We start from the raw sequence: 9,756 nt of genomic DNA on the forward strand, positions 1-9,756 counted from the left end.
CCACAAGCTTAGTGATGATCATTGAGGGAACTATGCTGTTGAATGCTGAGCTGTAGTCAATGAATAGCATTCTCACATAAGTGTTCCTTTTTGTCCAGGTGGGAAAGGACAGTGTGGAGTGCAATAGAGATTGCATCATCTGTGGATCTGTATGAGCGGTATGCAAATTGGAGTGGGTCTAGGGTTTCAGGGATAATGATGTTGATGTGAGCTATGACCCGCCTTTCAAAGCACTTCATGGCTACGGACGTGAGTGCTACGGGTCTGTAGTCATTTAGGCAGCTTGCTTTGTGTTCTTGGGCACACAGACTATGGTGGTCTGCTTGAAACATGTACATATTACCGACTCAGACAGAGAGAGGTTCAGTGAAGACACTTGCCAGTTGGTCTGCGCTCTGAGTACACGTCCTGGTAATTTGTCGGCCTTGTGAATGTTGACGTCAGCTGGTTGTCAACAGTCAGTTGACGACCTTGTGAAGGTCTTGCTCACATCGGCTACGGAGAGCGTCATCACGCAGTTGTCTCAGTTGTCTCAGTTGTCAGTGTTGCTTGCCTCAAAGCGAGCATAAAAGGCATTTATCATGTCTGGTAGGCTTGTGTCACTGGGCAGCTAGCGGTAGGGTTTCCCTTTGTAGTCCGTAATTGTTTACAAGCCCTGCCACATTCGATGAACGCCAGAGCCTGTGTAGTAGGATTCAATCTTAGTCCTGTATTGATGCTTTGCCTGTTTGGTGGTTTGTCTGAGGGCATAGCAGGATTTCTTATAAGTGTCCGAAAGCGGCAGCTCTAGCCTTTAGCTCGGTGCAGATGTTGCCTGTAATCCATGGCTTCTGGTTGGGATATGTACGTACGGTCACTGTGGGGACGAAGTCGTCGATGCACTTATTAATGAAGATGGTGACTGAGGTGGTATAGTCCTCAATGTCATTGGATGAATCCCGGGAACATATTACAGTCTGTGTTAGCAAAACAGTCCTGTAGCGTAGCATCCGCGTCATCTGACCACTTCCGTGTTGTGTGAGTCACTGGTACTTCCTGTTTTAGTTTTTGCTTTTAAGCAGGAATCTGGAGGATAGAATTATGGTCAGATTTCCCAAATGGAGGGCCAGGGAGAGCTTTATACACTTTGTTCGGAAAGTATTCAGAACCCTTGACTTTTTATGTCCTTCGGGTGGTGGACCATTCTTGATAAACACGGGAAACTGTTGAGCGTGAAAAACCCAGCAGCATTGCAGTTCTTGACACAAACCAGTGTGCCTGGCACCTACCACCATACCCCGTTCAAAGGCATGTCAAGAGCAGGTGTTCTTAATATTATGTATACTCAGTGTATATTGGCAATTATTTTTTTTATTTTTTTATTTTACCTTTATTTAACCAGGCAAGTCAGTTAAGAACACATTCTTATTTTCAATGACGGCCTGGGAACAGTGGGTTAACTGCCTGTTCAGGGGCAGAACGACAGATTTGTACCTTGTCAGCTCGGGGGTTTGAACTCGCAACCTTCCAGTTACAACACTCTAACCACTAGGCTACGCTGCCGCCCCATAAACCAAGTATGGGTCCTGGATGCTGATTGGCTGAAAGCTGTGGTATATCAGATGTTATACATTGGGTGGGTCGAGCCCTGAATGCTGATTCTCCGACAGCTGTGGTATATCAGACTGTATACCACGGGTATGACAAAACATTTATTTTTACTACTCTAATTACATTGGTAACCAGTTTAAAATAGCAATAAGGCACCTCGGACGTTACGTCATGCCTAAGAACAGCCCTTAGCCGTGGTATATTGGCCATATACCACACCCCCTCGTGCCTTATTGCTTAAATATTCCACGGTATGACCAAAAATGACTAATTATGTTGCTAACCAGTTTATAACCAACCCACCTCAGAGGTTTTTGGTACAGGTAACTGACAGAATAAAGGACACACCAACTTAATGTCTTAATAGGGTGTTGGGCCATCATGAGCCACCAGAACAGCTTCAATGCGCCTTGGCATAGATTCTACAAGTGTCTGGAACTCTATTGGAGGGATTTTTAAAATATATTTTTACATTGCACTTGGCAAGTCAGTTAAGAACCATTTCTTATTTATAACAACAGCCTAGGACCAGTGCCTTGTTCACGAGCAGAACAGCAGATTTTTACCTTGTCAGCTTTGGGATTCGAACGAGCAACCTTTCGGTTACTGAGCCAACACTCTAACCACTAAGCTACCTTCCACCCCATGGATTAGTCCACGAGAAATGTTCTTCTAGCCATGGAAGCCAAAATAATGGGCAACTGGGCATTTTTATGCGTGACCCTGAGCATCATAGGATGTTAATTGTTCAATTAACTCAGGAACCACACCTGTGTTGAACCATCTGCTTTCCATATACTGTATATCCCTCATTAACTCAAGTGTTTCCTTTATTTTGGCAGTTATCTGTATATGGCCAGTATACCATGGCTAAGGGTTGTAGTATCTAGGGACTCCGTGTGGTATATTGGGTAGCCTAGTGGTTAGAGTGTTGGACTAGTAACCGAACGGTTGCAAGTTTGAATCCCTGAACTGACAAGGTACAAATCTGTCATTCTGCCCCTGAACAGGCAGTTAACCCACTGTTCTTAGGCGGTCATTGAAAATAAGAATTTGTTCTTAACTGACTTGACTGCTAAAAAAAAAAAAAAAATACCACACATCCTCAGGCCTTTTTGCTTAAACCTAACATGGTTAAGGGCTGTTCTTATGCGCGACACAAAGCGAAGTGCCTGAATACAACCCTTAGCCATGGTATATTAGTCATGTTGGTCATGTACCGCAAAACCGAGGTGCCTAATTGGTATTATAAACTGGTTAGCAACATAGATAAAAAACGAAACAACTATTTTTTGGGACATATCCATGGTGGTAGTAAAGCAATTTGACAAGAGAGGGAGAGCTAAACAAACTTTTTTCATATTTTATTACGTTACATTATTCTAAAATTGATGTTTAATTTTACCTTTATTTAACTAGGCAAGAACTAATTCTTATTTTCAATGACAGCCTGTTCAGGGGTAGAACGACAGATTTGTACCTTGTCAGCTGGGGGGTTTGAACTTGCAACCTTCCGGTTACTAGTCCAACGCTGCCGCCCCACCTCATCAGTATACACTGCTGCCGCCCCATAACAACAAAGCAAAATCAAGTTTTTTAGAATTCTTTACAAATTTATAAAAAAATGTAAAACTGAAACATCACATTTACAGTTTCAGACCTTTACTCAGTACTTTGTTGAAGCACCTTTTGGCAGCGATTATAGCCTAGAGTCGTCTTGGCGCTACATGCTTGGCACACCTGTATTTGGGGAGTTTCTCCAATTCTTCTCTGCAGATCCTCTCAAGCTCTGTCAGGTTGGACAGAGAACGTCCCTGCACAGCTATTTTCAGGTCTCTCCAGAGATGTTCGATCAGGTTCAAGTCCGGTCTCTGGCTGGGCCACTCGAGGACATTCAGAGACTTGTCTTCGCTGTGTGCTTTGGGTCATTGTCCTGTTGGAAGCTCATCCATATATTTATATCTACATATTCTTAATCCATCCCTTAAGATTTGTGTACATTAGGTAGTTGTTGTGGAATTGTTAGATTACTTGTTAGATATTACTACACTGTCAGGAACTAGAAGCACAAGCATTTCACTACACTCGCAATAACATCTGCTAACTATGTGTATGTGATCAATAACATCTGCTAACTATGTGTATGTGATCAATAACATCTGCTAACTATGTGTATGTGATCAATAACATCTGCTAACTATGTGTATGTGATCAATAACATCTGCTAACTATGTGTATGTGATCAATAACATCTGCTAACTATGTGTATGTGATCAATAACATCTGCTAACTATGTGTATGTGATCAATAACATCTGCTAACTATGTGTATGTGATCAATAACATCTGCTAACTATGTGTATGTGATCAATAACATCTGCTAACTATGTGTATGTGATCAATAACATCTGCTAACTATGTGTATGTGATCAATAACATATGCTAACTATGTGTATGTGATCAATAACATCTGCTAACTATGTGTATGTGATCAATAACATCTGCTAACTATGTGTATGTGATCAATACAATTTGATTTGCTTTCAACCTTCACTTTGCACAACCTTGATTGTACAACGGGTTACCAACTAAATAAAATTCTGTATTTTAATACATGTATTCATAGACTATTATTTCATCCCTTGATGAAAATACGGGCCTAATCAGACACATCCATGGTTGCTAGCCAAGCTTGCTGGCCATTCAGTCCATCGGTTAGGTTGCCAGAGACGCAATGTAGTTGTTATGTCTTTTTGTTATTTGTACATGAACAGTAATCCAGTTGCAGTGGTATATCAGACCGTATATGTCGCGTGGTGCCTCAGAACAGCCATTACCTGTGGTACAGTATATTGAACATATACCAAACCTCCTCAGGCCTAATTACTTAACATATATAATAGCGTGTGAATCGACATGGTTGTTTATGGGCAGGTTGACTGTAAAGAGATACAGATAAACCACACATGCAGAGAGAATCATACATCATACAGCTATATGGGATTCATTGTAGTCAGTGTGTGTAACGGATGTGAAACGGCTAGCTTAGTTAGCGGTGTGCGCTAAATAGCGTTTCAATCGGTTACGTCACTTGCTCTGAGACCTTGAAGTAGTAGTTCCCCTTGCTCTGCAAGAGCCGTGGCTTTTGTGGAGCGATGGGTAACGATGCTTCGAGGGTGACTGTTGTTGATGTGTGCAGAAGGTCCCTGGTTCGCGCCCGGGTATGGGTTTAAAATGATACTGTTACATGGAAAATATTACTGATATTTATTGGCATAACACTTGAAGTCATTGATTAAATGCTTTTGGTACGTAACTTTCTTGTTTCTTTTTTTATATTTTTTATTTTTTATATTTTTTTCTCCCCAATTTCGTGGTATCCAATTGTTGTAGTAGCTACTATCTTGTCTCATCGCTACAACTCCCGTACGAGAGAGAGACGAAGGTTGAAAGTCATGCGTCCTCTGATACACAACCCAACCAGCCGCACTGCTTCTTAACACCGCGCGCATCCAGCCCCGAAGCCAGCCGCACCAATGTGTCGGAGGAAACACCGTGCACCTGGCGACCTTGGTTAGCGCGCACTGCGCCCGGCCCGCCACAGGAGTCGCTGGTGCGCGATGAGACAAGCACATCCCTACCGACCAAGCCCTCCCTAACCCGGACGACACAAGGCCAATTGTGCGTCGCCCCACGGACCTCCCGGTCGCGGTCTTTCTTCTGTTTCTATAGCCTGAAAAGTGACAATGCATATCACCTTCACCTGTTGTTTGTCAATCTCAAATATAGAATGAGTTATTTCCTAATGAGATTTACAATCTGCATGTAATTTCTTCTCCCACTGCAGAGGAGAATAGCATGATGTTATAGCACATTATCACTTGAGTTTGATAATGTTATGCATAATGAATAATATCCCAACCACTGAAACATAATGAATAATATGTTGTTATGCCATATCCCAACCACTGAAACATAATGAACATTATGTTGTTATGCCATATCCCAACCACTGAAACATAATGAACAATATGTTGTTATGCCATATCCCAACCACTGAAACATAATGAACAATATGTTGTTATGCCATATCCCAACCACTGAAACATAATGAATAATATGTTGTTATGCCATATCCCAACCACTGAAACATAATGAACAATATGTTGTTATGCCATATCCCAACCACTGAAACCACTGATTAACATATCCCAAATGAATAATATGTTGTTATGCCATATCCCAACCACAATATGTTGTTATGCCATATCCCAACCACTGAAACATAATGAACAATATGTTGTTATGCCATATCCCAACCACTGAAACATAATGAACAATATGTTGTTATGCCATATCCCAACCACTGAAACATAATGAACAATATGTTGTTATGCCATATCCCAACCACTGAAACATAATGAATAATATGTTGTTATGCCATATCCCAACCACTGAAACATAATGAACAATATGTTGTTATGCCATATCCCAACCACTGAAACATAATGAACATATGTTGTTATGCCATATCCCAACCACTGAAACATAATGAATAATATGTTGTTATGCCATATCCCAACCACTGAAACATAATGAACAATATGTTGTTATGCCATATCCCAACCACTGAAACATAATGAATAATATGTTGTTATGCCATATCCCAACCACTGAAACATAATGAATAATATGAAACATAATGAATAATTTGTTATGCCATATCCCAACCACTGAAACATAATGAACAATATGTTGTTATGCCATATCCCAACCACTGAAACATAATGAACATTATGTTGTTATGCCATATCCCAACCACTGAAACATAATGAACAATATGTTGTTATGCCATATCCCAACCACTGAAACATAATGAACAATATGTTGTTATGCCATATCCCAACCACTGAAACATAATGAACAATATGTTGTTATGCCATATCCCAACCACTGAAACATAATGAACAATATGTTGTTATGCCATATCCCAACCACTGAAACATAATGAACAATATATGTTGTTATGCCATATCCCAACCACTGAAACATAATGAACAATATGTTGTTATGCCATATCCCAACCCTGAAACTGAAACATAATGAATGAAACATAATGAACAATATGTTGTTATGCCATATCCCAACCACTGAAACATAATGAACAATATGTTGTTATGCCATATCCCAACCACTGAAACATAATGAACAATATGTTGTTATGCCATATCCCAACCACTGAAACATAATGAATAATATGTTGTTATGCCATATCCCAACCACTGAAACATAATGAATAATATGTTATGTTGTTATGCCATATCCCAACCACTGAAACATAATGAACAATATGTTGTTATGCCATATCCCAACCACTGAAACATAATGAACAATATGTTGTTATGCCATATCCCAACCACTGAAACATAATGAACAATATGTTGTTATGCCATATCCCAACCACTGAAACATAATGAACAATATGTTGTTATGCCATATCCCAACCACTGAAACATAATGAACATTATGTTGTTATGCCATATCCCAACCACTGAAACATAATGAATAATATGTTGTTATGCCATATCCCAACCACTGAAACATAATGAACAATATGTTGTTATGCCATATCTCAACCACTGAAACATAATGAATAATATGTTGTTATGCCATATCCCAACCACTGAAACATAATGAACAATATGTTGTTATGCCATATCCCAACCACTGAAACATAATGAACAATATGTTGTTATGCCATATCCCAACCACTGAAACATAATGAACAATATGTTGTTATGCCATATCCCAACCACTGAAACATAATGAATAATATGTTGTTATGCCATATCCCAACCACTGAAACATAATGAATAATATGTTGTTATGCCATATCCCAACCACTGAAACATAATGAATAATATGTTGTTATGCCATATCCCAACCACTGAAACATAATGAACAATATGTTGTTATGCCATATCCCAACCACTGAAACATAATGAACAATATGTTGTTGTGCCATATCCCAACCACTGAAACATAATGAACAATATGTTGTTATGCCATATCCCAACCACTGAAACATAATGAATAATATGTTGTTATGCCATATCCCAACCACTGAAACATAATGAACATTATGTTGTTATGCCATATCCCAACCACTGAAACATAATGAACAATATGTTGTTATGCCATATCCCAACCACTGAAACATAATGAACAATATGTTGTTATGCCATATCCCAACCACTGAAACATAATGAACATTATGTTGTTATGCCATATCCCAACCACTGAAACATAATGAACAATATGTTGTTATGCCATATCCCAACCACTGAAACATAATGAACAATATGTTGTTATGCCATATCCCAACCACTGAAACATAATGAACAATATGTTGTTATGCCATATCCCAACCACTGAAACATAATGAACAATATGTTGTTATGCCATATCCCAACCACTGAAACATAATGAACAATATGTTGTTATGCCATATCCCAACCACTGAAACATAATGAACATTATGTTGTTATGCCATATCCCAACCACTGAAACATAATGAACAATATGTTGTTATGCCATATCCCAACCACTAAAATATAATTAATTATATTTGGTTTGGCCATATTCCAACCACTAAAATATAATTAATTATATTTGGTTTGGCCATATCCCAACCACTATTATAAACTGGAGGGTTCGAGCCCTGAATGTTGATTGGCTGACAGGCGTGGTATATCAGAATGTATACCACGGGTATGACAAAACATTTATTTTTACTGCTCTAATTATGTTGGTAAACTGTTTACAACAGCAATAAGGCACCTCTGGGGTTTGTGATATATGGCCAATATACCACGGCTAAGGTCTGTGTTCAGGCACTCCGTGTTGCGTCGTGCATATGAACAGCTATTTGTTGTGGTATATTGTGCCTTATTGCTTAATTATATTTCGCTCCCATACAATTTGGTTGTAAATCCAGATTTCAGGACCATGTTCATTATGACCATGTCCGTTACAATGGGAAAGGTACTGTAATTATCCAGTCCGTTTGACTAAGTCTGGCTAATACAGTATTAAAATCATATTTTCTTTCTATACAGTATGTCTATCGTGTCATAACACAGTAGGGGAAAAATACAACTGAGAGCTTTTAGCCCTGTGCCTGATTCAACATTCCAACATTAAATCATTTTAACATTTTGTAAATATTTCCACTTTAATGTTGCCACGGTTTCAAGCGAGAGGCCTATTCCCAAGTAAGGACAGACACTCTTTGTTGATACTCTCGCAATCCCTCTGAAACTGTTGCAGAGGTGCGGGGTGGAATGTTTTTCTGACTTTTTCCTCCCTTGAGCTATATGATGACACTGTCTTTTCACTTGACCTTGAAGTAGCAGCGTACCAGTCCCAGGAGTTGAGGGAGAGAGGAGCTCCTGTTATGGATGCAGCATTCATCACTGAAATATGCTCCTGTCAAACCCCACTCTATATCCACAGAGCCTGTACGAGTTCCCAGGTAGCCTACAGAGTAAACGGAGCCCCAGTCAGAGGGCTGTGAGTGGATGGTTAGTTACCACATGACATTTTTTTTGTGTCATATGCCATATATAAGTTATTCCTTGTTGTTATGGATTGAATATCCGATGCAAATGATGTATTGTATGCATGCAGGCACAAACACAGACACCGTTGCACACATGCATAAACATAAACACAAATGCATGAACACTCACACCAAAGATGGTTAGCCTGTCTACACACATGCAAAACACTCTCGCAAGCACGTAATGTATAATGCTATGGACAGACAAGCTTGCATTCACACATATGCCTATTTCTCTCATCATAGATACTGTCTCTTAACAAATGTGTGTGGTGATACGTTTGCACACTAGTATATCACACACACACACTATATAAACATTAAAGACAATTTTCTGCAATCTACACTATGAATTTCAAACCTAATTGTAAAGAAAATACAAAGTTGTTAGATTCTCTGTGACTGTTCATTGCAATTTATTAATTGGCTATAGGTGAGCGCTTTAATTATTTCCTTAAAAATATTATTGGTTTAGCCAAACGTCAGTCAAGTTTTGTCTGGGGTGTTGTGTTTGGGGATGGGTCCCTCCCATCTTGCTTTGACACT

The sequence above is a fragment of the Oncorhynchus keta genome, chromosome 9, assembly GCF_023373465.1.
Source record: "Oncorhynchus keta strain PuntledgeMale-10-30-2019 chromosome 9, Oket_V2, whole genome shotgun sequence".
NCBI classification, from domain to species: domain Eukaryota; kingdom Metazoa; phylum Chordata; class Actinopteri; order Salmoniformes; family Salmonidae; genus Oncorhynchus; species Oncorhynchus keta.